Source organism: Schistocerca americana, chromosome 4 (genome assembly GCF_021461395.2).
Source record: "Schistocerca americana isolate TAMUIC-IGC-003095 chromosome 4, iqSchAmer2.1, whole genome shotgun sequence".
NCBI classification, from domain to species: domain Eukaryota; kingdom Metazoa; phylum Arthropoda; class Insecta; order Orthoptera; family Acrididae; genus Schistocerca; species Schistocerca americana.
This window is the reverse complement of record NC_060122.1, coordinates 697,425,599-697,452,436: the sequence shown is the minus strand read 5'-3', so window position 1 is coordinate 697,452,436 and position 26,838 is coordinate 697,425,599.

Below are 26,838 nucleotides of genomic sequence, written 5' to 3'. Positions count from 1 at the left end.
TCACTCGGTAATGGGTTGAAAGAACTGCGACTTAGTAATAGTTCATATCTCAAAGAGCCTGCTCAGCTCATTGGAGCAGAAAATGAAAAGTGAAGAAAAAAAAGTTTCAGTGATTTGAATGATCCTCTTGTGCCTCCTTTATCGCTGTCGATGAAAGAGATACGCAGCTTTTTTCAAGAAGACCTTACGTTTTCCTTGCGGTCATGCTCGTATCAGATCTTCTATGGATATCGAATATGGGATTATATCTCCATCATGTGAAAGATGGGAAATGTTAAACGCTATTATCTCCGACGTGAATTTATTATGAGATGTTGTTTATCTTTTTTTCTCCATTATCACTGAGAATAACACCTGTGACAAACCATTTTCGTTATTAACTTTACAGTAGATATTTAGTCGGCTATCTAACTCAGGCAACTTTCACGTAAAGCTACTATAGTTGAAAAGACTTACTGCCAATTATTCCCAATACATCTCATCATATGCGCAAAGAATCTGTGCTATTCTTACTCCCGGGCAGGCTTTTACATATACAGGATAATTCAGCTAAGCTGATCACCTCGAATATTTCCGGACCCGTTTAAGATGTCGTAGTTCTCGTTTTATCGATATGAATTTTTGTAGTACCATGTGTAAAAGCTAAGTTAATACCGATATATCTATAACTATGAAAAGAGACTGTACATCATTTAGAGAAGACTTCCTCATAATTCGTTTCAATGAAAGAAAACTGTGATATCGTAATCGGTTCAGGACATATCCAAGGTGAACAGCGTAGCTGAATCACTCTATATCATGGGCATGAACAATACTTCTGTCTTAGAGTGTGGCACATTCCCAATGAACATTCCCAATGAACATTCCTCATTGAAAGTAGTATACACGGTTTTGTAATACTTACCTCTCCGTGCAATCGTATGATTGGCACCGTAGTGATGCCTGTTGTGTAGTAACCCGTGGACAGTGTTGTAGCCAGTTCCACCGCAATAACAGTCTGCTGCCATGCCGGTACAGGACCAATCACTTGATGTCAAGTATAAGTGTCCTCCCTCTTTCTAATCAAAAGGCAGCATTTCTTTTAATTGCTTGGAATTAAAGCTATTTATGGAACTAGGCTGTGGTTTTACTATGCTGTAAAATAAGATACTTGTTGTGATTCAGTGTGTATTTATTCCGTATATTCAGAAAACGTGTGGCTCATTAACACAAATTCCAATTGGTTGACAGTGACAATCAAATGATACAGTAGTCCAAGCAACACAATGAGTGATATATCAGCTAATAGTTTTCCCATTTTAAGTGTACTGCAGTTTAAGAGTGTACATCATCTGCATGATTAGATATATAGATGGCATTCTAAACCAGATAACTGGACCAGGCAGTGAAATTGACCAGTCGCACTCAGACAAGTTCTGTTCATGACAAGATAATCTTTACAATATAAAATGAACAAAATACACAAATTTCTGGAGCCCATAAACATACGTAGCAACCAAGACATAAGCGACATATATCGGAAATCCACAACAAGTTATATAATGATGCATCAGAAATTAAATCATTCAAAATTACACAAACAAGCAGCATTTGGATACCTGGTCACGAGACGAAACGTAAGTCAGTAGACACAGAAAAGTATCAAACAGAAATTAGTACGTGGTATAAATAGCAACAAACAGTATACAAATATAGTAATAAATCTGAAGCACAAAGTCAGGAATCCGAAAACGCTTAGCTATCACCAACAAAATAACAAACCCACACAAACAAACATACAAGACGCAAGAACATGAAAATCACAGCTTCAGAAGAAAAAGAAAAGATATATGGTATTCAATGACATACAACAAAAAATACATAAAGGGGAATTCTTATCAGCGTGTAGAAACCGTCAAAGTATCACGGATTATGCTGAGAGAAGTAATTTAATGTAATACACACAGGGATGCAAATATCCTGAAATACCTCAAAAGTGGGCGGCAGATATTGAACACGTGACGTCGCCAAATGACGAACTGTGCAGCGGTGCAGGCTAACGGTCTGTCGCACCTGATCATCCCACCCAAGTCAAGCTCCTACGTCGGATGGGATCTAGAACCACGTGTGTGGCTTTAGCACGTGGAACACAGGGTTCGAGTCTTGCATCTGGCAGGTAGTATTATTTTTTATTGTCTTACACAATTGTGTGTACTCTAAGCTAAAATGTCTTACTCTGTTTACCAGTCTCGCAGTCTTCGATGGTTTATTTCAAAGTGCAGTACAACAATACCTATCGTATTGTCTCACAAGTAAATGAGTATAAGCTTCCTAATTGCATCGTTACCAGCAAATGATTACGTTTTCTTTGGTAAGCAATGTCTGCAAAAAGAGAAACGAAGGGAGAATAGGAAAGAAACACAAAATGAGAACTGCTTTTGCTTGATTACAACGAGGAGGATAATACTTATAGGTTTAAAAAATGTGTTCGATAATTGCACCGTTTCCTCGAGTGCAAGTATTGCATCGCTCAATCATCACTTCACGCCTAAGCCAAATCGCTGCACGTGCAGCAAAATACGTCATTTGGTGACGTCACATGTTCAACATTTATCATCAATTTTTTTGGGTATTTCCATATATTTGCGACACCATGTGTCTCATATTAAAATACCTGTCTCAGCGTCATCTGCGTTACTTACGGGATTTATAAACGTAAATGAGAATCACCCTGTGTAAAGAATGGGGAAATCATGGACAATATTTGACACCACGAACATGTAATAGCACGGAAGTTCACTGCAAACCATCTAGTTTTTTTTCTGAAGTCTTACACCAACATCAACATAAAATTAGCAACAGAGATATGGGAATAAGAAGGTCAAGCAATAGAAAACATCTTGTCGCTCTACAAGGAAATTACCACAGTCATAATGCCAAGACAGGAAAGGGACAAATAACAAAGGATCAGAGGAACCTGGGAAACCATACATTTTTTTTTCAATTAATAGAATACTGGTATAATTTTAAAAATACACTCCTGGAAATTGAAATAAGAACACCGTGAATTCATTGTCCCAGGAAGGGGAAACTTTATTGACACATTCCTGGGGTCAGATACATCACATGATCACACTGACAGAACCACAGGCACATAGACACAGGCAACAGAGCATGCACAAAGTCGGCACTAGTACAGTGTGTATCCACCTTTCGCAGCAATGCAGGCTGCTATTCTCCCATGGAGACGATCGTAGAGATGCTGGATGTAGTCCTGTGGAACGGCTTGCCATGCCATTTCCACCTGGCGCCTCAGTTGGACCAGCGTTTGTGCTGGACGTGCAGACCGCGTGAGACGACGCTTCATCCAGTCCCAAACATGCTCAATGGGGGACAGATCCGGAGATCTTGCTGGCCAGGATAGTTGACTTACACCTTCTAGAGCACGTTGGGTGGCACGGGATACATGCGGACGTGCATTGTCCTGTTGGAACAGCAAGTTCCCTTGCTGGTCTAGGAATGGTAGAACGATGGGTTCGATGACGGTTTGGATGTACCGTGCACTATTCAGTGTCCCCTCGACGATCACCAGTGGTGTACGGCCAGTGTAGCAGATCGCTCCCCACACCATGATGCCGGGTGTTGGCCCTGTGTGCCTCGGTCGTATGCAGTCCTGATTGTGGCGCTCACCTGCACGGCGCCAAACACGCATACGACCATCATTGGCACCAAGGCAGAAGCGACTCTCTTCGCTGAAGACGACACGTCTCCATTCGTCCCTCCATTCACGCCTGTCGCGACACCACTGGAGGCGGGCTGCACGATGTTGGGGCGTGAGCGGAAGACGGCCTAACGGTGTGCGGGACCGTAGCCCAGCTTCATGGAACGGTTGCGATTGGTCCTCGCCGATACCCCAGGAGCAACAGTGTCCCTAATTTGCTGGGAAGAGGCGGTGCGGTCCCCTACGGCACTGCGTAGGATCCTACGGTCTTGGCGTGCATCCGTGCGTCGCTGCGGTCCGGTCCCAGGTCGACGGGCACGTGCACCTTCCGCCGACCACTGGCGACAACATCGATGTACTGTGGAGACCTCACGCCCCACGTGTTGAGCAATTCGGCGGTACGTCCACCCGGCCTCCCGCATGCCCACTATACGCCCTCGCTCAAAGTCCGTCAACTGCACATACGGTTCACGTCCACGCTGTCGCGGCATGCTACCAGTGTTAAAGACTGCGTTGGAGCTCCGTATGCCACGGCAAACTGGCTGACACTGACGGCGGCGGTGCACAAATGGTGCGCAGCTAGCGCCATTCGACGGCCAACACCGCGGTTCCTGGTGTGTCCGCTGTGCCGTGCATGTGATCATTGCTTGTACAGCCCTGTCGCAGTGTCCGGAGCAAGTATGGTGGGTCTGACACACCGGTGTCAATGTGTTCTTTTTTCCATTTCCAGGAGTGTAGATGTATGTTGCCACCTATCTCTTTATCCCCGCTCAGTTCCCATGCAACACTCAAATATTCTTCCAACTTCTTCACCCCTCCCCTCCAAGAACCCACCCATCCACCCACCCACCCACACACACCCACACACACACACACACACACACACACACACACACATATATATATATATATATATATATATATATATATATATATATATGTGTGTGTGTGTGTGTGTGTGTAAGTTTAATTAAATAATGCATTCACAAAGTCGACACTACTCAAAACGGGCACGTATATATATATATATATATATATATATATATATATATATATATGTGTGTGTGTGTGTGTGTGTGTGTGTGTAAGTTTAATTAAATAATGCATTCACAACGTCGACACTGCTCAAAATCCGCACGTAGAACAAATGAACACACAAAAACGTAGCGCTTAGTCGAAAACGGGTAAAACCACAACAGAATTTCTGTGAAGAGAACTTTTGTGAATTTTCAGAAAAGTGAGGAGTAAATAACGCAAATGAAGCAAAGAAGGAAAACGGTTGCTAAAAGACGAAAAATCTGAAAGAGTGAAAGTGCAATGAAGTTTCTTCCACTTCAACCTCTAACAGTGCCAAGAGGAAAACACGTCGACTTAAGAATATGTTAAAAAGAGCAATAAACATGACTGTGAATTTTACCTTCAGTTCACAAAGACCAACAATTTGTAGTAAGTAAATAGGAAAATGTGTAAGTGTATTATTAATGCTATATTTACAGAACCACAATTGATAATGCTTTAATCAAGAAATCGGTTGGTGTAAAATTATTTTAAAGTGCTGTATGTTTAAGGCAAAAAATAAAAGCTGGTCTTTAATATTTTCTATGTGAATAGGATCGACAATAAATACAAATCAGCTGGTGTATGTGGCCAGGATGTAGAAAACGACAAATTTCGGTGTACTAAATGTGAAATCTGACAGGAATTTAGTCTTCACAAGGCACTGTGTTAAGTTTCAATTATATTTCAACAACAGATATATTTTTTTATACTTCAGTATACATTTATGAAGGCGTTTCTCTCTTCACAACTTCCTGTCACGTATTCTCTGTGCGTAGATTTTATTGAATCTTGGACACCGTTATTAGCGAGGTTAAATAATAATTGCTTTCCCTGAGTGATGTGTCAGTGTCCCAACTGCTATCGCAAGGTTTTGTAACGTTTCCAGGCAAGTGCATTTTGTCAGGGTAATGTACGTACAGTTGCTACTCTCAGCTGCAGCCTACACTCTGTGGTGTACATTGCTGTAGCGCAGAATACGACGCGGTGAGAAGTGCAGAGATCATAGGTTAAAGCAAATGACAAGGCGAGGAGCTGTAGACGTAATGCGACCAGATTTACAAGCTAGGCAATACTATATTATAGGAGAAAGCTGCCAGCAAGACTGGAGTGAAGTCGCGATTGCTAAGTGCATGGACCTTGGTTTCTACTCTTAGAGAAGTGCACTTCCCAGTTTGTGGCAGTGCGTGGGTGAGTAGCAGATAGTAACTGTGAATTCTAACCGCCCACCAGCTCCTGCAATAAGTGCATTTTAAGTGAACAGATTCTCTCCGATGTAGCATCGAAATCTCCTCAGTGTTGCTTGTAGGCATGAACGAAGTAGACTGTTTACAGATTGTTTAATAATGGGAATTTGGATGAACAGAAAGGTCGTTATAAAATCATACCACTGGAAAGAACCCAAATTTGCTCCTATAACTGCAATATATTGTGTCCTAAAGATTTACATTTTCTTTGCTAAACAACTATTTAGCGCAAGTACTAATCATAGTTTAATAAAGACGTCAGTTTAAAGCAGGTTGCAAATGGATATCTATGCGGTTGAGAAGACCGAGCAAGAAAAGTGTGGACAATGAGAAGTGGCACCGAAACATGTCGGTGTGTTACCTGGGGTGAAAGTTATTGCCCTTCGAAATATACACTGAAGAGCCAAAGAAATAGATACATCCACCTAATATCGTGTAGCGCCCCCGCGAGCACGCAGAAATGCCGCAACACGACGTGGCATTGACTCGACTAATGTCTGAAGTACTGTTGGAGGGAACTGACGCTTTGAATCCTGCAGGGCTGTCCATAACTCCATTAGATACGAGGGGTGGAGATCTCTTCTGCACAGTACGTTGCAAGGCTCCCCAGTTATGCTTAATAATGTTCGTGTTTGTGGAGTTTGGTGGCCAGCGGAACTGTTTAAACTCAGAAGAGTGTTCCTGGAGCCACACTGTAGAAATTCTGGACGTGTGGGGTGTCGTACTGCCCTGCTGGGATTGCCTAAGTCCGTCGGAATGCACAATGGACATTAATAGATCAGATGATCAGACAGGATGCTTACGTACATGTCACCTGTCAGAGTTGTTTCTAGACGTATCAGGGGCCCCATATCACTCCAACTGCACACGCTCCACACCACTGCAGAGCCTACACAGCTCGGACAATTCCCTGAAGATATGCATGGTCCATGGATTCATCAGGTTGTCTCCACACCCGTACACGTCCATCTACTCGATACAATTCGTAACGAGACTGATGCGACCAGGCAACATATTTCCAGTCATTCCAGGCGAGGCGTAAAGCTTTATGTAGCACATGTGAGCCTTCGGCTCCAAAATCCCACATTGATGATGTTTATGGTTCGCACGCTGACATTTGTTGATGGCGCAGCATTGAAACTGCACCAATCTGCGGAAGGGTTGCACTCCTGTCACGTTGATCGATTATCTTCAGTCATTATTGGTCCCGTCATTGCATGATCTTTTTCCGGGGCAGCGATGCCGGATATTTGATGTTTTACCGGATTCCTGATTTTCACGGTACACTCTTGAAATGGTCATACGGGAAAATCCCCATTTTATCGCTACCTCGGAGATGCTGTGTTCCATCGATCCTGTGCCGATTATAACGCTACGTTCAAGCTCACTCAAATTTTGATAATCTCCCATTGCAGCAGCAGTAACCGATATAATAACTGCGCCAGACACTTTTGTCTTATACAGGCGTTGCCGGCCGCAGCGCCGTATTTTGCCTGTTTACATATCTCTGCATTTGAATACGCGGGCCGAAACAAGTCTCTTTGGTACTCTAGTATAGTCTGAAATGATTTAGGGAAATCACGGTGAACCTAAATCAGGATGGCCGGAGACCATATTTCGTTGGATGGGTGTACTGATCATCAGAGTGATTCATGAATTAAGAGTACAACCAACTTTACATACTACATATGCCTCAAAGGCTCAACATGATACTCTAGATTACAACATATTTCATTTTGTCCTCCCATTTGAATCACAACCAATGGGCCACAATCAGTACTGAGGAAAATGTTGCAAATTATGAGCTCCGTTGAAACTCCGTGCGAAAGGATGGTCTTCTCAAACTTTGTCATCACACTTTGCCATTTTCTCGTATTCTACACCCCCTGTTTAATGTCTGCACATACGAAAAGAAACACCCGTGCACGCAATCTCTTCCACAACTTACTCCCTACTTAATGTTATTCGGTCACGATCTAACGTTGCAACACTTCAGTAAATGTCTATCCGTTGCATGGTCAACTATTTTTTTAAAACTTGAACCACAGTTGCTCTAATGCTCCTGCCCTGTGTTGAAAGTTTAAAGTTCCTCATTAAGATATGACTCTCCTGATTTTTTATCTAGTTTATTGAACATATGTATCTTTCTGCTTGTTTTAGTTGTCCTTTTGTACTTTGGCAATCACTGTTGTCAGAACTGTGTCACTGTCACTGACAGCAGTTTCAGTGTTGACATCCTCAAAGAAGTCAGGTGTATTTGTTGTCATTAGATCCAACATACTTCTATCATGAATGGGCTTCCTAACTATCTATTGGGGGAAGTGGCAACAAAACGACTATTCACGTTTGTGTTAGAATATACGAGTCTGGCGACGACATACCATCTGACTTTCGGAAAAGCATCATCCACACAATTCCGAAGACGGCAAGAGCTGACAAGTGCGAGAATTATCGCACAATCAGCTTAACAGCTCATGCATCGAAGCTGCTTACAAGAATAATATACAGAAGAATGGAAAAGAAAATTGAGAATGCGCTAGGTGACGATCAGTTTGGCTTTAGGAAAAGTAAAGGGACGACAGAGACAATTCTGACGTTACGGCTAATAATGGAAGCAAGGCTAAAGAAAAATCAAGACACTTTCATAGGATTTGTCGACCAGGAAACACTACACTAGATACTCATCTCCAGGCTGTGTAAATTATGTTTATTTAGAAATAAGTAGTAGAACGAAAGACTCACAGGCGGTGAAAATAAAATACGAAAGAAAGATGAATCAAATACGTAAGCCCTACACATGCTTTTGGGAAAAACAGGCTTGAACGAGAAGGGACGTGGAGAAGAGCTTTCTGGAGTAGAAAAAAATGTATATTAGATGAGAAAAATTAAAGACTGTACCAGGAATTTTAGTTTTTTAGCTATAGCTTCACCTGATACGTAGCTGCAAGAAATGAGGTAGATTTTGGTTTAACGTGGTATCACTAACGAGGGCAGTACAGACGGATCATTTGTATCATTGTCTTCAGATCCCGCTGGCACCAAGCGGTCTCCTACCACGCTGAAACTATACATCATTCTACTTGTTGGCGACAGCTAAAAATGTGTGTAAATTCAGCACTGTATGTTTACATATTCTGTCGCGTACTGAATGCAGACAAGTACGCACACACCCTGTGATATATCAGTGATTGAGTTACAAATACATCTCAAGTGATATTTATAGAACAAAAATACACATATGCCGCTTCAAAAACGGTACAGAAAAACCATTTTAAATAAAATAAGATCGAAGCTGTAGCATGGCTAACGGCTTTCGGGTGGCATGTCGCAATGTAGTACCCTCCGCCTTAACTACAACTGCGGCAATCGGACAGTAGAGATCGGGTGCTTGTAGTAAGCACACATCGCGTGTTGTTTCTGACCGTCGTCGTACACCGTCTGTCTGGACAAAATAACTTAAGGACAACCACTTGCTTTTAAATGATCAAGAATGATACTGAAGTAAGAAAGTTGTTGGAGGTTTGAAATAATCCCAGCTTCTATATCTCACTCAAACTACAATGACTTGAGTACATTCTGAGCTTGTTTTTGCGAAATACGTTTCAATATTCTGTTAATTAAAATTGTTCTACAAATAGCGATACGTTAATACTAAAACAAAACAACAAAACTCAGCGCCTCCGAAAATTCCACGAAAATTTGCTTTACGGACTAAACTTCCGCTTTGCTGAGCGATACATGGAAACGCATCCCCATTCTAATACGATTAGGGAGCGACTCTCAGCGCACGCTACCGCACGGGATGGTCGCCACGACACTGCGTTATTTGCTAATTCGAAGATTCGCACGTAGTGAAGGACTTTCTAGAAAACACAGTGTACGTTTCGGTAGTCTAGCAGGATGGACGTGGCTGTTCTTACAACAGACCTTTCAGTATAAAGAAAGCCCTTGTTACTCTTGCAGCAGGACATGTAATGATTATGCCGGACGACATAGACCATTTTTTAAAGATGGAATGTTAACTCGCATTTTGTCAACATCAAAAGCTACTTAAGCATTTAGATTAATAGTATGCGCAAGAGCATAACCTTAACCTGATGCTGTGTCTGGGAGGCTTAACATTACACACACTTCCCTGGGAGAATGAAAGACTGATTCTAAAAACATAGGATTTGGCGAATTGTGAGCTCTATTGTATTAAATCTGCTCTAAAGGTGAAATCATCGTTCATGTAAATGGCATCGTTACCAAGGAAACAATTTTCATTTATAAATTTAATAGCTCGGGGGTTATTATAAACAGACCAAATACGTAAGTTCATGAAAGGAGACGCAGATTAGTGAAACGTACGTGAATGCAGCCAGGAATGGTAGTGGAAGCAACAGTAGGAGAGAAAAATCTCTGACATAAATTATGTTAAGAATATGTAATGTAGGTTAGTAGCTTCGAAGAGCTGAAAAGTTAGAAAAATGGTTAGAGATTACGTTCAGTACTGACATAGTCACTAAACAAAACGAGGACAGGAAAGAAAGCAGAAGTGGACACAGATGTTAGCCTTGTGTGGATGGAGGAAATAAACCACGTTCTTTGTGTGTATTGTTTGATGGTGATATCTTATCTGTGGAATTTCTTAAAAGATTCTTCTTGAGAAACAAATAAAGATACGGGATATGAGACATAGTACACATACAGTCGCAATTCATTTCTCAGAACTAGAGGACTATGAGACTATGATTTTCTGGAATCTTAACCGGTAAGAGAAGAATGTTATTCCATATCTTCCGCATTACTGTTGAAACAAATTTTTAATTTTTCACTTCCTGCCCTTCAAAGCAAGCCAGATCTGTAGAACTTAGTTTCTTGCAGCCATAATCCAAGCAAGGTGGAATATTTGGGACGAATATTATTTATTTTTAATTGATCATAAGACATCTGACTGGTTTGATCCGACAAGCCACGAATTTCTCATCTGTGCCAAACTCTTCATCTCATATTAGAGCTTGCACGAAACGACGTCACGTAATTGTTGGATATATACCTTCTGTCTTCGTCAACAGTTTTTACCTATCACAGCACTCTCAAGTAGCTTGAAGATTAATCCTCGATGTCTTAACACAATTCATATCATGCTGTCCCTCCTCCTCGTCAGTGATTTCTACATGTTCATATCCCAACTGATTCTGCGGAGAGCCTCATTTCACACCTTATCAGTTCTCCTAATTTTCAACATGCCTTTATAGCGCCACATCTTATGCGCCTCTATTCTCTTCTTCTCAGGTTTTCCCACAGTCCACGATTCAGTTCCATGCAATGTCGTGCTCTAATCGTACACTCGCAGAAATTTCTTCTTCAAATTAATATCAACGCTTGATACAAGTAGACATGTTTTAGCCAGCAATGCTCTCTTTGCGTGCCGTAATTTTATTTTTATGTCTTCATTGCTTCTACTTTCATGAGTTATTTTGCTTTAAAGATAGAAGAATTCTTCCACTTTGCCTGCTTCGTGGTCTCCACATTTAATGTTAAATTTCACGCTGATCTCATTTCTGCTATTCCACATTACTTTCGTTTGTCTTCAGTTTACACTCAATCCATATTTCATTCCGTTAAACAGGTCCAGATTTTCTTCCTTTCACTAAGGACAGCAATGTCACCAGCAACTATTTTCAATGATATCCTTTCAAATTGAATTCTAACTCTACTTCTAAATCTTCTTTCTGTTTCCGTCATTGCTTCTTCGAGATATAAAATGAACAGTCCTCGTTTTTTATTTTTGCATCTTGCTTCTTGTACACATTGCACATTTACCGTCTTTATTCATTCATATTTTCTACAAAATTTCGCACATCTTGCATCATATTACACTGTCGAATGCTTTTTCTGGATCGAATCATCCTAAAAGCATTTTCAAATTTTCTTTAATTCTTGCTTCCATTTTCAACCGCATCGTCAAATCTCCCTCACTGGAGCCCTTACCATTCCCGGAGCCAGTATGATCGTTGTCTAACAGACCCTCAACTCTCTTTTCCAGTCTTCGAGTATTTTTCTTGTCGGTAACTAGGAAGAGTGAGCTGTTAAGATGGTAGCGCGATAATTATCACAGATTTTAAATTATTTTAAATGTTAATTACTCCTTCCACCTTATTTCATTGCAAGTTTTCAAGTGCTGTGTTTGACTAATACAATGTCATTCGTATTGACTCACACTGCTTCCCCCTCCCCCTCGTAGAGACTTTCCAGAAACACCTACTACCAATTCGGTCCCTCCTCAACGTTTTATATTGGCATTCCTCTCGCACTTTTAATGTTATCACCTTTCTTCTAATCTGTTTTAGCTTTTCTATACAATTAACCTTTCTTTTCGAAACCATTTGTATTTAGATTCATTTGCCGTTTTCCTGCGTCCATTTCACTCTAGCTTTCCTACCCTTCGTATTAATTTATTCTTAAGTGGTTTAAATTATTTTGTTTCTGTCTATTCCTGGGTAATTCTGTGCTTTCTTCGGCCGTCGATCAAGTAAATTATTTATTCTCCTGCGCAAAATTCCTTAGTAGTTACCTTCCTTTTACATGCAGCTGCCTGTCCAAAAGCAGAACACAAAGTGGTAGAGAACACGTGTGAGGAGATTGAAAATGTAATTAAATATGTTTAGGGAAATGATAAAATTAGTGCCATTCTAGTAAGAACTGAACTGCCTCTTGTGGTACTCATGACTGCAAAATCTCCAACCATGAGAATTTCAAACACGCATCATTTCTCGGTACTTCAGACGCCTTTTCTGATTTATTCTTCCAGACAGTTCTCTTAAGCTTCAGTCTAATTTTCATCGTTACTAAGTTGTGATTTGAGTATATATATATATATGCTCCAATATCTGATATAGAATCTCTGTCTGACCCTTATGTAATCCAGCTGGCAACCTCCCATGTTTCCAGACCTTTCCCAAGTATACCTTCTCCTCTTGTGATTTTTGAAATTATATTCGCCAATACATCGTGAATCTTGTTGCACAACGCAATTAAATTCTCATTCCTACCACAGAGTCCATCTTCTCCCTTAGCCCTGCCTTCTATTTCTTCCCTTACAAGAATGCTGCAGTTATCCATGCTCATTAATTTTATCATTTCCCTTAACGTACTTAATTACGTTTTCAATCTCCTCATATGCGTCCTCTACCACTTTATATTCTGCTTTTCGCGTCATAATGTAAACGTGAATAATTGCTGGGGTTTCTTAGCTGCCAATTCTAATTATTAGAATCCTATGTTTGATGCATTCGATTTCAGCCTCTGCCGTATCTTCCTGTTCATGACGAATCCGACTCCCGCTACAAAATTTTTGCTGCTGTTAATATATTCACCTGACCAGACGCCCTTATCTCTCTTGAATTTCACTTCACTGATCTTTACTATATCTCGGCTGTGCCTTTTACGTTTTCTTTTACAAATTATCTAGCTTTTCTAGCTGATTCACACTTGCGGCATTCGACGTTTCGACTCTTAGAATACTGCGCTTTTTTTCGTTATTCGACCAATTGCTTTTCGTGTAAATGCCACAACAGTGGCTGGTAGCAAAGCGATCTTTTCTTCATGATGATTATCCCCTTTGATTTCCCGCCCCGGAGACTTCAATGGTGAACTAATAAGGAATCTGGTGAAAATTCATTCATGGTGTACCGTTTACAACTTTTTCCATATATTTCAAACATCGAAGGTAACATTTGTAATAAATGTATGGGGCATTAGAGCCACAATTTAGTAATAAACAACACTCCTTCGGTCGGAGTCGTTTAAAATCTAGTATTTAAATGACTGTGTCATTCGAAAACTAGTTTATTATTGTCGTTTTCACACAACTTTCTAAAACTTATATGTTGGACATTTGATGTAAAATAACGTTACTAATATTCTTTTGTCATGTAGACAAGTTGGATTGTGTCTAACATAAAATCACCAGATTTTCTTGAAATTGCATGCATTTCGAACTATCTGAATGAGAGTAGTTAACTTTTCACTCACATACAGCACCGTAAAAAAAACTAATTACCGTTAAAAATTTGAGCGCAACTTTAACATGTACTCAGACATTTAGAATGCCACGCCATATGCAGACTGACAGTTTTATTTAGATTCTAGACACAGTGTATCATTGATTTTATGACATAATTTTGTGATATTGCTAAGGTTGGCTGCAGAATCCAATTCTGTGTCAACTTGCACGAAGTTATAATTAAGAACAAAATCACAAAGTGATGAAACTGAAATGGTGCAAACAGTTTACTTAGCAACGGCACTGAAATACCTGACCCTGAACCTCTGTACAGGAAATTATCATACCTCTGGGAAACAAAGTTATTAGTAAATTTTTAGATAATTGCATTTTATATGTTTTTAGACTCTCTTATATGACTCTTCATGCTTCTTACAATCAAGAGTAGAACATTTCTACAATCATTACAATTTTATTTTAAAAAAAAAATAATGTCGCTACTGTAAAATTATTATTCTATCCAGATTTACTTTGAAATTAGAGACCGCCAGTTTTGATGCGAGTATTAGGACGCCAGTTAGAAGGTAGTGGCAACTATATAACTGCGGACTGCGAACCACGTTTTCATTTTGCGATCGAATGAAGATAAAAGTAAGTTTCCCTCCTTTTGATCGAGTAAATCACAAAAGTATTTTACACCTCGCAAACGGTAAACGTTGTGATGTATGTTAGACGCTTTCCCCGTTCCTCTAAGTACCAAGTTCCTGATTTTACGTTTCTCACCAATATGACACCTGACACCAGGTCCGTTGTGTTGGAAACTCGCTATACCTTGCAGACATTAGGATTATACTGCCTCAGACGTAACTAAGAGTGAGTGATGGTTCTGGCCTATTTTAAAGACTTCACTTCCAGCAATAAAACAGAGATGGATGGCACTACTTTCTATTACCACTCTAGATGGACGTTCCTACAAAAGGGTACGTAGCCTTTACAAGCGGGTTCTGCCCGAAGGAATCCTACAGGTCTGTTAGGTTGCCATTACCTGGCTGGTCGTAAGCGCCGGCTACCTCCCAGAAAGAAGATACTCAAAGCGTCGTCCGCCACGTAAGTGAATCTGTCTACTGATCACCGTTATACAGGTGAAAGTTATTAACTATGCATTGAAGAGAATTTTATTAAAATTCCCAAAATAACTTAAATATTCCAAAAATACTTAACGAATAATACTGTCAAATATCTGCTTCTTTCTCTCTCTTTCATCTCAGTAAAAAAAAAAAAAAAAAAAAAAAAAAATAGCTGGTGTTCACATCGGTCAAGGCTAAGCTGTTTAAAAGTAATATATAATACCGGGTGATTATAAGTGAATTTTCCCTACTTAACGCGTTATAACACTGAAACTAATTACCGTACGAGTGCCAAACTTGGTAGCATTAATATCAGGGACATGAGGGAGAGAAATGATGCAAAATAAGTTCAATTGAAACACCTTTAATGTGTTGCTACGGTACATCATACCATTACATACCGGTACCATTACCGCTACAAAAGTTGCTCAGTATGCACTCTCAGTGTCCAGAAGAGTGTGAAAGCGTAGTGTTGCATTCGGTACAGCTGAACGAAGCATCTCCTTAGGTATGCTAGCTACCTCTCTTGACATGCTGCGCTTCAGATCAGCAGATGTGTTCATGTTCCCCTGGCAAACCATGTCCTTCAGGTATACCCACAACCAGAAATCACAGGGAGTGTCAGCCAAGCATTTTATCAGCCGATCGTTTCCAAATGTGTTTCGTAGAAGCAGGTGAACTTCACAAGAGATATGCGGTGCGGCCCCATCTTGCAAGAAAAATTTTGAGATCAATGCGTCTCTCTCCTCTAGGGCGGGTATGACATGCTGGTGAAGCATATCGCAGTAACGCTGACCTGTCACACTGCATGTCTTTGGTCCTTGAACGCCAATCTGTTCAAAAAACAATGGGCCAATTATGAAGGTAGCCGTGAAGCCACACCATAAGGTGAGACGTTAACCATACAAAGAAACTTTATGCACAGTGATTGGAGGTGAAGATCCCCACACTCGGCAGTTCTGTGTGCTCACTTCACCCCTCAGAGAAAAATGAGCTTCATCTGTCCATATGATGGTCCAGGATGGACCAGCCCTCGTCAGCATCAATCCTTTCGAGAAAGTGGAGAGCGATGTAAACACGTCGTTGTGCGTCCTAGGGTGCAACCTGCTGCACGATATGGATCTTGTACGGATACCTGGAATGAATGGTTCGAAGCACCTCCTGTACAGTGCACCAAGGGATGTTTAACTGTGACACAGCACTGTCACTGCCTGACGATCAGGAATTGCGCGCAGCGTTGTCCGCCATAGCAACAGCGGTTTCATCAACCACCTGTGGTGCAACCGGTCGTCGGCTTCTACCTAGAGCGACGCCGAGTTCTCCATCTGATTCGAAATTCATCATGCTTCCCCCAGCAGGTGGTGAAAGGGGACCCTTTGGTAATCCTTTCGACCGACGATATTTTCGAATTACAGCTGCAGCATTACTATTTTTTTGATAATAGAGTTTCACCAATAACGCCCTGCTCCTTTTGTCCAAGCTCATTTTGACACGTCAACAAGTGCGTTACGACTGGTCACATATGTGAGACTATAAATCACGATGACTGATTACGGCGCCTGGTGACCATAGTTGGAACTGGACGGTGGCACTGTGACGCATGGACATACATCGATGCTACCAAGTTTGGTACTCGTACGGTAATTAATTTCTGTGGTTTTTTTTTTCTTTGCGTCGTCACACTTCTGACTGGTTTTATGTGGCCCGTCACGAATTCCTCTAATGTGCTAACCTTTTCATCTGAGAGTAGCACTTGTAACTCACGACCTCAATGATTTGCTGAATGTATCCCAATCTCTGTCTTTCTCTACAGTTTCTGTCTTCTGCAGCTCCCTCTACTACCATGGAAGCCATTCTCTGATGTCTTAAAAGATGTCCTATCATCTTGTCCCTTCTTCTTCTCTGGGTTTTGCACATATCCCTTTCCTCTCCGATTCTGCGCAGAACCTCCTCATTCCTTACCTCATCAGTCCAACTAATTTTCAACTTTCTCCTGTAGCACAACATCTCAAATATTTCGATGCTTGTCTGTTCCGGTTTTCCCACAGTCCATATTTCACTATCACACAATGCTGTGCTCCAAACGTACATTCTCAGAAATTTCTTCCTCAAATAAGGCCTATATTTGATACTAGCAGATTTCCATTTGCCAAGAATGGCCTTTTTCTCAGTGCTAATCTGCTTTTGGTGCCCTTCTTGCTCCGTCCGTCGTTGCGTTAGTTATTTTGCTGCTTAGTTAGTAGAATTCATTAACTTCGTCCACTTCGTGACCGTCAATCCTGACGTCAAGTTTCTCGCTGTTCTCGTTTCTGCTACTTCGTTATTTTCGCTTTCTTCGATTTAATCTCAATCCGTATTCTATACTCGTTAGACTTCTCATTCTATTCAGCATATCATGTAATTTACTCAGGACAGTAGTGTCATCGGCGAATTATATCACTGACATCCTTTCACCTTGAATTTTAATCCCACTCCTGAAGCTTTCTTTTATTTCCATCATTGCTTCTTCGATATACAGACTGAACAGTAGCGGCGAAAGACTACATTCCTGTCTTACACCCTTTTTAATCCGAGCACTTCTTTCTTGGTTGTCCACTCGTATTATTTTCTCTTGGATCTTGTACATATTGTGTATTACCCTTCTCTCCCTGTAGCTTACCCCTACTTTTCTCATAATTTCGAACATCTCGCACCAATTTACTTAGTCGAACGCTTTTTCTAGGTCGACAAATTCTACGAACCTGTCTTGATTTCTCTTTACTCTTGCAACGTCAGAATTGCCTCTCTGGTGCCTTTACCTTTCCCAAAGCCAGACTTATCGTCATCTAACACATCCTCAGTTTTCTTTTCCATTGTTCTTCTTGTAAACAACTTGGATGCATGTGCTGTTAAACTGATTGTGAGATAATTCTCGCACTCGTCAGCTCTTGCACTCTTCGGAATTCTGTGGATGATGTTTTTCCGAAAGTCAGATGGTATGTCGGCAGACTCATACATCCTACACGCTTACGTTAATAGACTTTTTGTTGTCACTTCCCAAATCATTTTAGAAATTCTGATGGAATGTTATCTATCCCTTCCGCCTTATTTGATCGTAAGTCCCCCAAAGCTCTCTTGAATTTTGGTTCTGATACAGGATTCCCTATCTTTTCTAAATCGACTCTTATTTCTTCTTCTATCACGTGAGACACATCTTCCCATCTCATAGAGACCTTCAAAGTACTCTTTCCACCTATCCGCTTTCTCCTCTGCATTTAGCAGTGAAATCCCCGTTGCACTCTCAATGTTACCACCATTGCTTTTAATTTCACAGAAGGTTGTTTTACAGTCCTGCCGGCTATCATTTCTTTTTCGATCTCTGCACATTTTCATGCAGCCATTTCGTCTTAGCTTCCCTGTGCTTCCGTGTTATAACGTGTTAAATAGGGATAGTTTAATTATAACCAACCAGTATATTAATTAACAACATACTCACTAAACAAAAAGTATCACAGCTAGACTTAGTTAAATATATACGATACTTATTTAATTATTCTTAATCTTAATCCATATAATGGTAAAATGTCTAGCATTTTGGGTGTCATATTACTTGTGGTACTATATTGTTTGTTCCCCTTGGGTTCCTCAGCCAGGAAGAGAGCTAATATAAACTTGGGAAATTTTTTACATTACAACACCCAACGTTGTCTCTAGCCTCAGACATGTCTACAAGCAGAACATGTCCCCAGAATATAAATACATTGCTTGGTGCGAGCTGCTTGTGGGTTACTCTCGATGTGTTCTCTGAGGTGCGGTGTTAACTCATCATATTAAAAAGTCTAAGAAGTGTTGATATCACGTTACATTCGAATTAGGACGCTCAGTTCACCTCTACATCACTGAAAAAATGCTGTGAAATCGCCTCCTCAGGACTTATGTAGCATTAACTGATGCCTTAAAATATCATTACTTCCATTATTAATCCAGAGTTGGTTTCCACTAAACCTGCAAACAGAACTGTCTTGCCTCTTACAAAAGAATACTGTAATTTACTGACATAGTTATCATTTGCTTCATATCTTCTTTTTCGCACAGTCTCGGCAGGCGATATTCTAATTTTAGCTACTTATATTTGGTGCTATGGATTATTCATTGACACGTGTCCACACGCTGCTACGGTCAAAAACAGAGCGTATCTACACTTTCTCGTAGGCACACGTATTCTTGCTTTTCTTCATGCATAGCTAAACAAACCAAAGATACACTTAAAATTCTATTATTTCAAAGGCATAACCTGTTTCATGCATTATGCCCATCTTCAGATGGCTAACGTTTCGTGTTACATAAATGTGTTCATCAGAAGCATGTCGTCAGCTTCAGCACTGCAGAAGAATACGTAAATGTTTAGTGCCACTATCATGTTCTTTCGATCGCAAACACAAGCTAAAATGCCGGCACTTATTTAGACATCAGATGAAACATTTGTACACACTTACGTATCTCCAACATATTTCCAAGACGAAACACCGTCCACTAGACTTTTTGTATGTGTACATAGCTGCTTCCCCTCAGATCTAAATTGCTGCCATTATATTAGGATGAGTTTGCCTCCGAAACAACAATAAAGTGCCCTAAATATTGAGATATTCTTGTGCTGTTCTAGGACTGACGACATCTGCGGATGAAAATATGTAAGTATGTGGAAACGTTAGCCAGGGATGAATGCCAAAAGCGGTTGTGGCTCTGAAACAAAACCATTCCAAAAATTTCTGGCTGGTTGTTAACAATCATTAACAGCCGCGAAATTCACAAGATCGAGCATTTAAAATAACAAATTCCGGTTTTATTCCGAGAACTTCCATGTACGAGGGTCGTCGAATAAGAAATAACTCACGTCTGTTTACAGCCGTCGATATATATGAGAAAAATGTCCTTTAGGGTGCTTCAAATTTGATGTTTTTTGTGCACTTGTATGAATTGTCGAAAAATTCCGACAACAAAATAGAGTCTACTCAAGACAGTCGTTATAAGCAGCGTGGTGCTACCAAACACTTGATTGCGGAAAAAGAAACATGTTGCACATGAATAAAGTTTTTTGTGCAGCTTATCATAATGTGGCCTTTAAATGAAAAAGTGTCATGATCATCTCTCCATCGTAAAACGTAAGCTTTCAGTGCTGGAATCGTCGCAATTAATAAAATGTTCCCGACTTCTAGGCCGTGGTCGAATGGATTTCATCTTAAAACACAATGTTTCGTCCCTGTCTGCGGAGGACATTTTCAAGAGGGATCGTAACTTCTTTGAAAGTGCGGTTCACACCCTGTCTCGCTACTGATTGCAGAAAAATTCCTCTTCCGCGTGCTTCTGCGCAGTGGCGTGACGTCACTTATTTCTGAATGCGCGAGCGCAGTTCGCCATTGTCTACTGCCGTCGTCCGCTGTTGCTGTCACCCCAAGGTGAAGGACTGGTACACATCCAGATGTCATTCAGTTTCACGCCCTCCTCCTGCATACTGAAATTTCTGGAGTGTTTCACAATCTCTATGGCCTCTCCGTATAACCTTTCATGGTATCTGCTTATTGGTGCCGGTACTTGAGTACTATCAAAACAAATGTGGTGGTTTCCTGGCTGCATATCATGTTCCGCAAACGATAATCCGTTAATGTCTCCTCTTCTGCAGTTGCCCTTCTACTCTTCTAGTCGTTTTTTTGACCGTTCTTTTTGTAGTACCCTTGTACAACTCCCCATAACTACACGGAACCCAATAAATTTCTGTTTTTTTCAGCGAGTTCCGAGCGTCCTTGGTCAGTTTTAGGTAATCTTGTATCTTCCGGCTGGATTTGTAGATTACCCCAATATTCCGCTTTTTTTTAATGAAAGGCAGGAAAATTTCCGATTTTATCGGCACATGAGCATCGCTATCATTTCTATGTTGTGGTCTTATCGCTCTTTCCGCCTCAGCGAACGAATAACCCTTCTTGAGAAATGCATTGGTCAGATATTTTAATTATGAGTCAAGCAGTTCGGTTTGGCAAATTTTTCCTTGCTCTGTCCGCCAACATTTCTGTGATGCCTTGGTTTTGTTATGGATAGTGATTCGAATCGTGGTGTAGACCACGGTCTGCGAGCGTGGGTTTTCGGTGCACCTTGTGGCCCAAGCTAACATATTCTTTCTTGGCAACTACCAAATCAAAAAATTCGATCTTCCGCCTAAATCCTCCTTCATGGTAAACTGAATCTTCGGACTGAATCCACTGTGATGTATGTGGGAACGTTCCAGTTACTCCCAATTATGTCGCCACAAAACAAACATTTCATCCACTACCGAAACCAAATACTCGCTTTCTTTTTCGCATTTTCCAGTACCTGCTCCTCGAATTTTACCCTAAAGAAGTTCACCGAGCGAGGTGGCGCAGTGGTTAGCACACTGGACTCGCATTCGGGAGGACGACGGTTCAATCCCGTCTCTGGCCATCCTGATTTAGGTTTTCCGTGATTTCCCTAAATCGTTTCAGGCAAATGCCGGGATGGTTCCTTTGAAAGGGCACGGCCGATTTCCTTCCCAATCCTTCCCTAACCCGAGCTTGCGCTCCGTCTCTAATGACCTCGTTGTCGACGGGACGTTAAACACTAACCACCACCACCACCACCTAAAGATGTTCGCTATAACTGGCTTAAGGAGCTCCCCATAACGACACCTTTCGTCTGCTCATAGAACTCATCGTTACATTTGAAATGCGTGGTTGTGAGGCAATATATTCACTATGTTGCAACAGCTGAAGCGGATTTTACCCCCTGATATTGCAGATCTGTTCAAATGTGTGTGAATTCCTAACGGACAAAACTGCTGAGGTCATAGGTCCCTATACCTACACAATATTTAAATTAATTTAAACTAACGTAATTCTAAGACCACACACACCCATGCCGGAGGGAGGACTCGAACTTCCAGCGGAAGGGGCCGCGGAATCATGACGCCTCTAACCGTGCGGCCACCCCGCGCGGCTGCAGAAAATTGGAAATTTGTAGTAAGGTTTTATGGGACCATCGGTCCCTAAGCTTACGGACTACTTAATCTAACTTAAACTAACTTACGCTAAGGACGACACAAACACCCAAGCCCGAGGGAGGAATCGAACCTCCGACGGGGGGAGTCACGCGGACCGTGCAAGACGCCCTAGACCGCTCGGCTACCCCGCGTTACGCGGCTGCAGAATTGTTTATATATTGCCTCACAACCACGTATTTCAAGTGGAACGATTAGTCCTACGAACATACGGGTGGCGTCGCTATGGGGTGCCCCTTATGCCCAGTTATTCGAGGAGCAGGTATTTGAAACTGCGAACAAGAAATCGAATATTTGGTTCCATTAAAGCGGATGACACGTTTCATTTGTGGCGATATGACGGAAAGGAACTGCAACGTTTCCGCAAACATTTCACTGGGATCAATCCAAAGATTCAGTTTAGCGTGGAGGAGGAGACAGGCGGAAGATTTATTTATATTGATGTAAGATGGTAGTTTGAGCCACAAGGTTTACCGAAAACCCACGCACACTGACCGTTGCCAACACTGGCATTCGAACCACCATTCACAACAAACCGAGACCTCATAAAAACGTTGGCGGATAGAGCAAGGAAAATCAGCGAACCAGAGCTGCTTGTCGCAGGATTAAAACATCCGTCCAGTGCATTGCTCAAGAATGGTTACTTGTTCGCTGAGGTGAAAGGAGCGTTATCACTACAGTGTAGAAGTCATAACAATGCTAATGCACCGGTGAAGTTGAAATTTATTATTATTACTCCCTTTCATTACGGACTTTACTGACCGCATAGCAAAAAACTTGAAAAAGCGGAACAACGCGGCAGTCAACGAACCCATCCGGAAGATGAAAGACGACATAAAATCGACCACGTATGCTCGCCAGCCGCTGGAATATGCAGAAATTTGTAGGATTACGTGTAGTTATGGGGAGGTATAAGTGAGGACTACAAAAAAAATTGTCAAAAAACGCCTACAAGAGCACAGGGGTAATTGCGGAAGAGGGAACATTAAGCGGATACAATGAAACTTTATACGGAGGGGCCATAATGATTGTAAAACACTCTAGAAATTTCAGTAGGAAGGAGGAAGGCGTGAAACTGAGTGACATCTGGATGTGTACCAGTCCTCCACCTTGGGGTGACAACAACAGCGGACGACGGCAGTCGACAACGGTGAACTGTACTCGCGCATACAAAAACAAGTGACGTGACAACGCCACTTAGCGGAAACTCGCGGAAGAGGAATTTCGCTGCAGTCAGTAGCGAGCCAGGGCGTGAATCGCACTTTGAAAGAAGCTACGATCCCCTTTGAAATTGTCCTTCGCAGATGGGAAGGAAACTTTGGATTTTAAGATGAAATCCATTCGCAGCATAACAGTTTGGAACATTTTTAACTGGTCTCTCCACTGGCAAAAGATTCCAGACTAGTAACACATTCGGATCTCAGGGAGACGACTGCCACGGTGGGAGTGACCGTGAAGAAAAGATGGAGTAGCCAACGAAATGATAAGTTTCTACTAGTCGGTATGCGGAATGTCAAAGTCGAAGTCTGAACGTGGTATGGAAGCTAAGAAATCTGAAAATGAAAATGCTTGCTCAGTCGCGATATAGTGGGGGTCAGTGAAATGAAATGGAAAGAGGATAATGATTTATTGTCAAACGAGTATAGGGAACATCAACAGCAGCAGAAAATAGAATACTGGGAGTAGGATTTGTTACGAATAGAAAGATACGGCAGAGAATGAGTTGTTGTGAACATTCAATAATCGGTTTGTTCTCATCATAATCGACAGCATATCAACATCGACAATAGTATACGTATAGAAGTCGAGGTCGCAAGCAAAAGATGAAGAGATAGAGAAAGTATATGAGGATGCTGAACGGCTAATTCAGTACGTAAAGGGAAATGAAAATCTAATAGTCATGGGCGTTTGGAATGCGATTGTACCGAAGGGAGTAGAAGAAAGGATTACGGGAGAATATGGGTTTGGTGTTAGGTACGAGTTATGCAATAAATTTTAGATAGCAATAGCGAATGTGCTGTTCAAGAATCACAAGAGGACGAGGTATACTTGGAAAAGCCCTGGAGATAAACGGAGACTATGTCCTGGTCTGGCAGAGACTCCGAAATAAGATATTTGACTGCACTGTGTAACCGCGGGCAGATATAGACACAGACCAGAGTTTGGTAACGACGAGTAGTAGGCAGAAGTTTAAGACACTTGTCAGGAAGAATCTACACTGAACGAAGTGGGGGCGGAAGTACTAAGGAATAGAGAGATACGCTTGAATTTCTTTAAGGTATAGACGCTGCGATAATGAATAGCTCAGTAGGCAGTTCGGTTGAAGAGGAATTGGCCGTCATTGAATTGGAGAGAAAAAACGTAGGTACAAGGAAGGTAACTGCGCAGAAACCATGAATTACAGAAGAAATACTTTAGTTTAACGACGAAAGAAGCAATTAAAAAAATTTCAGGTAAATTCAGGAATACAGACATGGAAGTCACTTAGGAATGAAATAAATTGGAGGTGCAGAGAAGTTAAGGCGAAATGGCTGCGTGAAAAATGTGAAGAAATCTGGAAAGAAATGATTGCCGGAAGGGCTGACTCAGCGTATATGAAAAGTCAAAGCAATCTTCGGTGAAATTAAGGGCAATTGTGGTAACATTAAGAGTGCAATGGGAATTCCACTGTTAAACGCGGAGGAGAGAGCGGATAGGTCGACAGTGTACATTGAAAACCTTTGTGAGGGTTAGGACATATCTGATGACGTGATAGGAGAAGAAACTGAGTCGACAACGATTCCAGCATTAGAATCAGAATTTTGGAAGACCTCAAATCGAATAAGGCCGAAGGGACAGGTAAAGTTTCATGGGAATTTTTAAATTCATCTGGGGAAGTGTCAACGAAACGACTATTGTCGTTGGTGTGTATGATGTATGATACTGGCGAATACCATCAGACGTTCGGATAAACTCCAGTCACTCAATTCAGACGGTAGCAAGAGCCTACAAGTGCGAGAGCTATCGCACAATCTGCTTAACAGTCCATGCATGCTTGTCGCTGACAAAAATAATATACGGGAGAATGGAAAAAAAATTTGAAGATCTGTTAGATGACGATCAGTTAGGTTTTAGGAAAGGTAAAGGCAGGAAGCAAGACTGAAGCAGAATCAAGATATGTTGACAGGATCTACTGACCTGGAAAATGGAGCAACGTGTCGAAATCCTGAGGAAAATAAATGTAATCTGTAGGGAAAGGCGGTTAATATCAATATGTATAGGAACCAAGAGAGAACAATAAACTGGAAGACGAAGAACGAAGTGCAAGGTTTGAAATGATGTAAGACAGGGATGTAGTCTTCCGCCCGTGCTGTTCAGTTTATATGTCCAGTATGCTGGAAGTTCGTATCAACAAATTACGTTGTACATCTCTTTCTCATCCACCCTATAATTGAATCAGGCGCTCCCGGACCTCCATCTGTTTAGGCCACTTAAGGATTCCCCAGGTGGTACACGTTTTAAAGATGATGAGAGCGTAATTCAAGGAGTGAAAACTTGGCCACGAAAACAGGTCAAAGCTACGTGCAGGTGGAAGGGAAATCCTTGGGCGGCTTCCGCTATGGGTCCACCCGAGTTTCGAAGACAGTAAAGTCAGAGGTGGGAAGACCAGAAAGGGCGTATTTTCAAATAGCTCTGAGCCCTATGGGACTTAACATCTGAGGTCATCAGACCCCTTGAACTTAGAACTACTTAAACCTAACTAAACTGAGGACATCACACACATCCATGCCTGAGGCAGGATTCGAAACCCCGACCGTAGCGGTTGCGCGGTTCCAGACTAAAGCGCCTAGAACCACCTGGCCACAACGGCCGGCGCGTATTGTCATTAACAGTTTTCCGGTACTGATCTTCTCCAGTTAGTAGCTCAAAGGGGAGATCTTTTTATCCTTCTACGGGATCTGCGATTTACGAACGAGTTGCCTTTTGACTCCAGAGGTACGAGGGATGTCTCGAAATAAATGAAATTCTCGATTGCGAACTATAATGTTAGCATTGTTCCAAGCGCTTCTGAATGTCAGGCGGACCAGACGACGAGAATGTGACGTAGTGAATTATGTCTCAAAGGCATCGACTGCCAGTGGGCGACTCGCAACAACTTTCACCTTTAAACTGTCCATCAATAAGCTACTGATTAAAGCTAGATTGGGTATCACCAACTAAAATGCAGCGTGTAAGTCATCTCAAACCTGTGGGTCCTGTAACAAATATGCGGTCCGTATGGAGATAAATGGGTACTAAACACTTCCAATTGAACTGTGTTTGCCAGGAATATTCGATGGAGTAAAATGTTTCGAACTGCTGCAGAGTGACTTGTGCTGGCTTTTCTTGCAAAAGATACAAATGATTTTCCCCCTTTCTGGCGTCTTTTACTTTTTGACCATGGTTGTGACAGAGAAACCGCCTGCTGTTGGTCCTCATCATACTGGAGTGGTTTTGAATATCCTTCACCTTCTCGAAATCTTGTACCGAGTGACGACGATGTTGGCAAATCTCACACTAGCTTTCTACCTTACATACGGACTTGCCTGCTGTACGTCCTGACTTAGATCGAATGTCGATGGCTGCTGTCGGCGACACAGTGTTAACTGATGCGCAGGCATCACGACGAATATTTCGCGCCATCAGTCCCCACT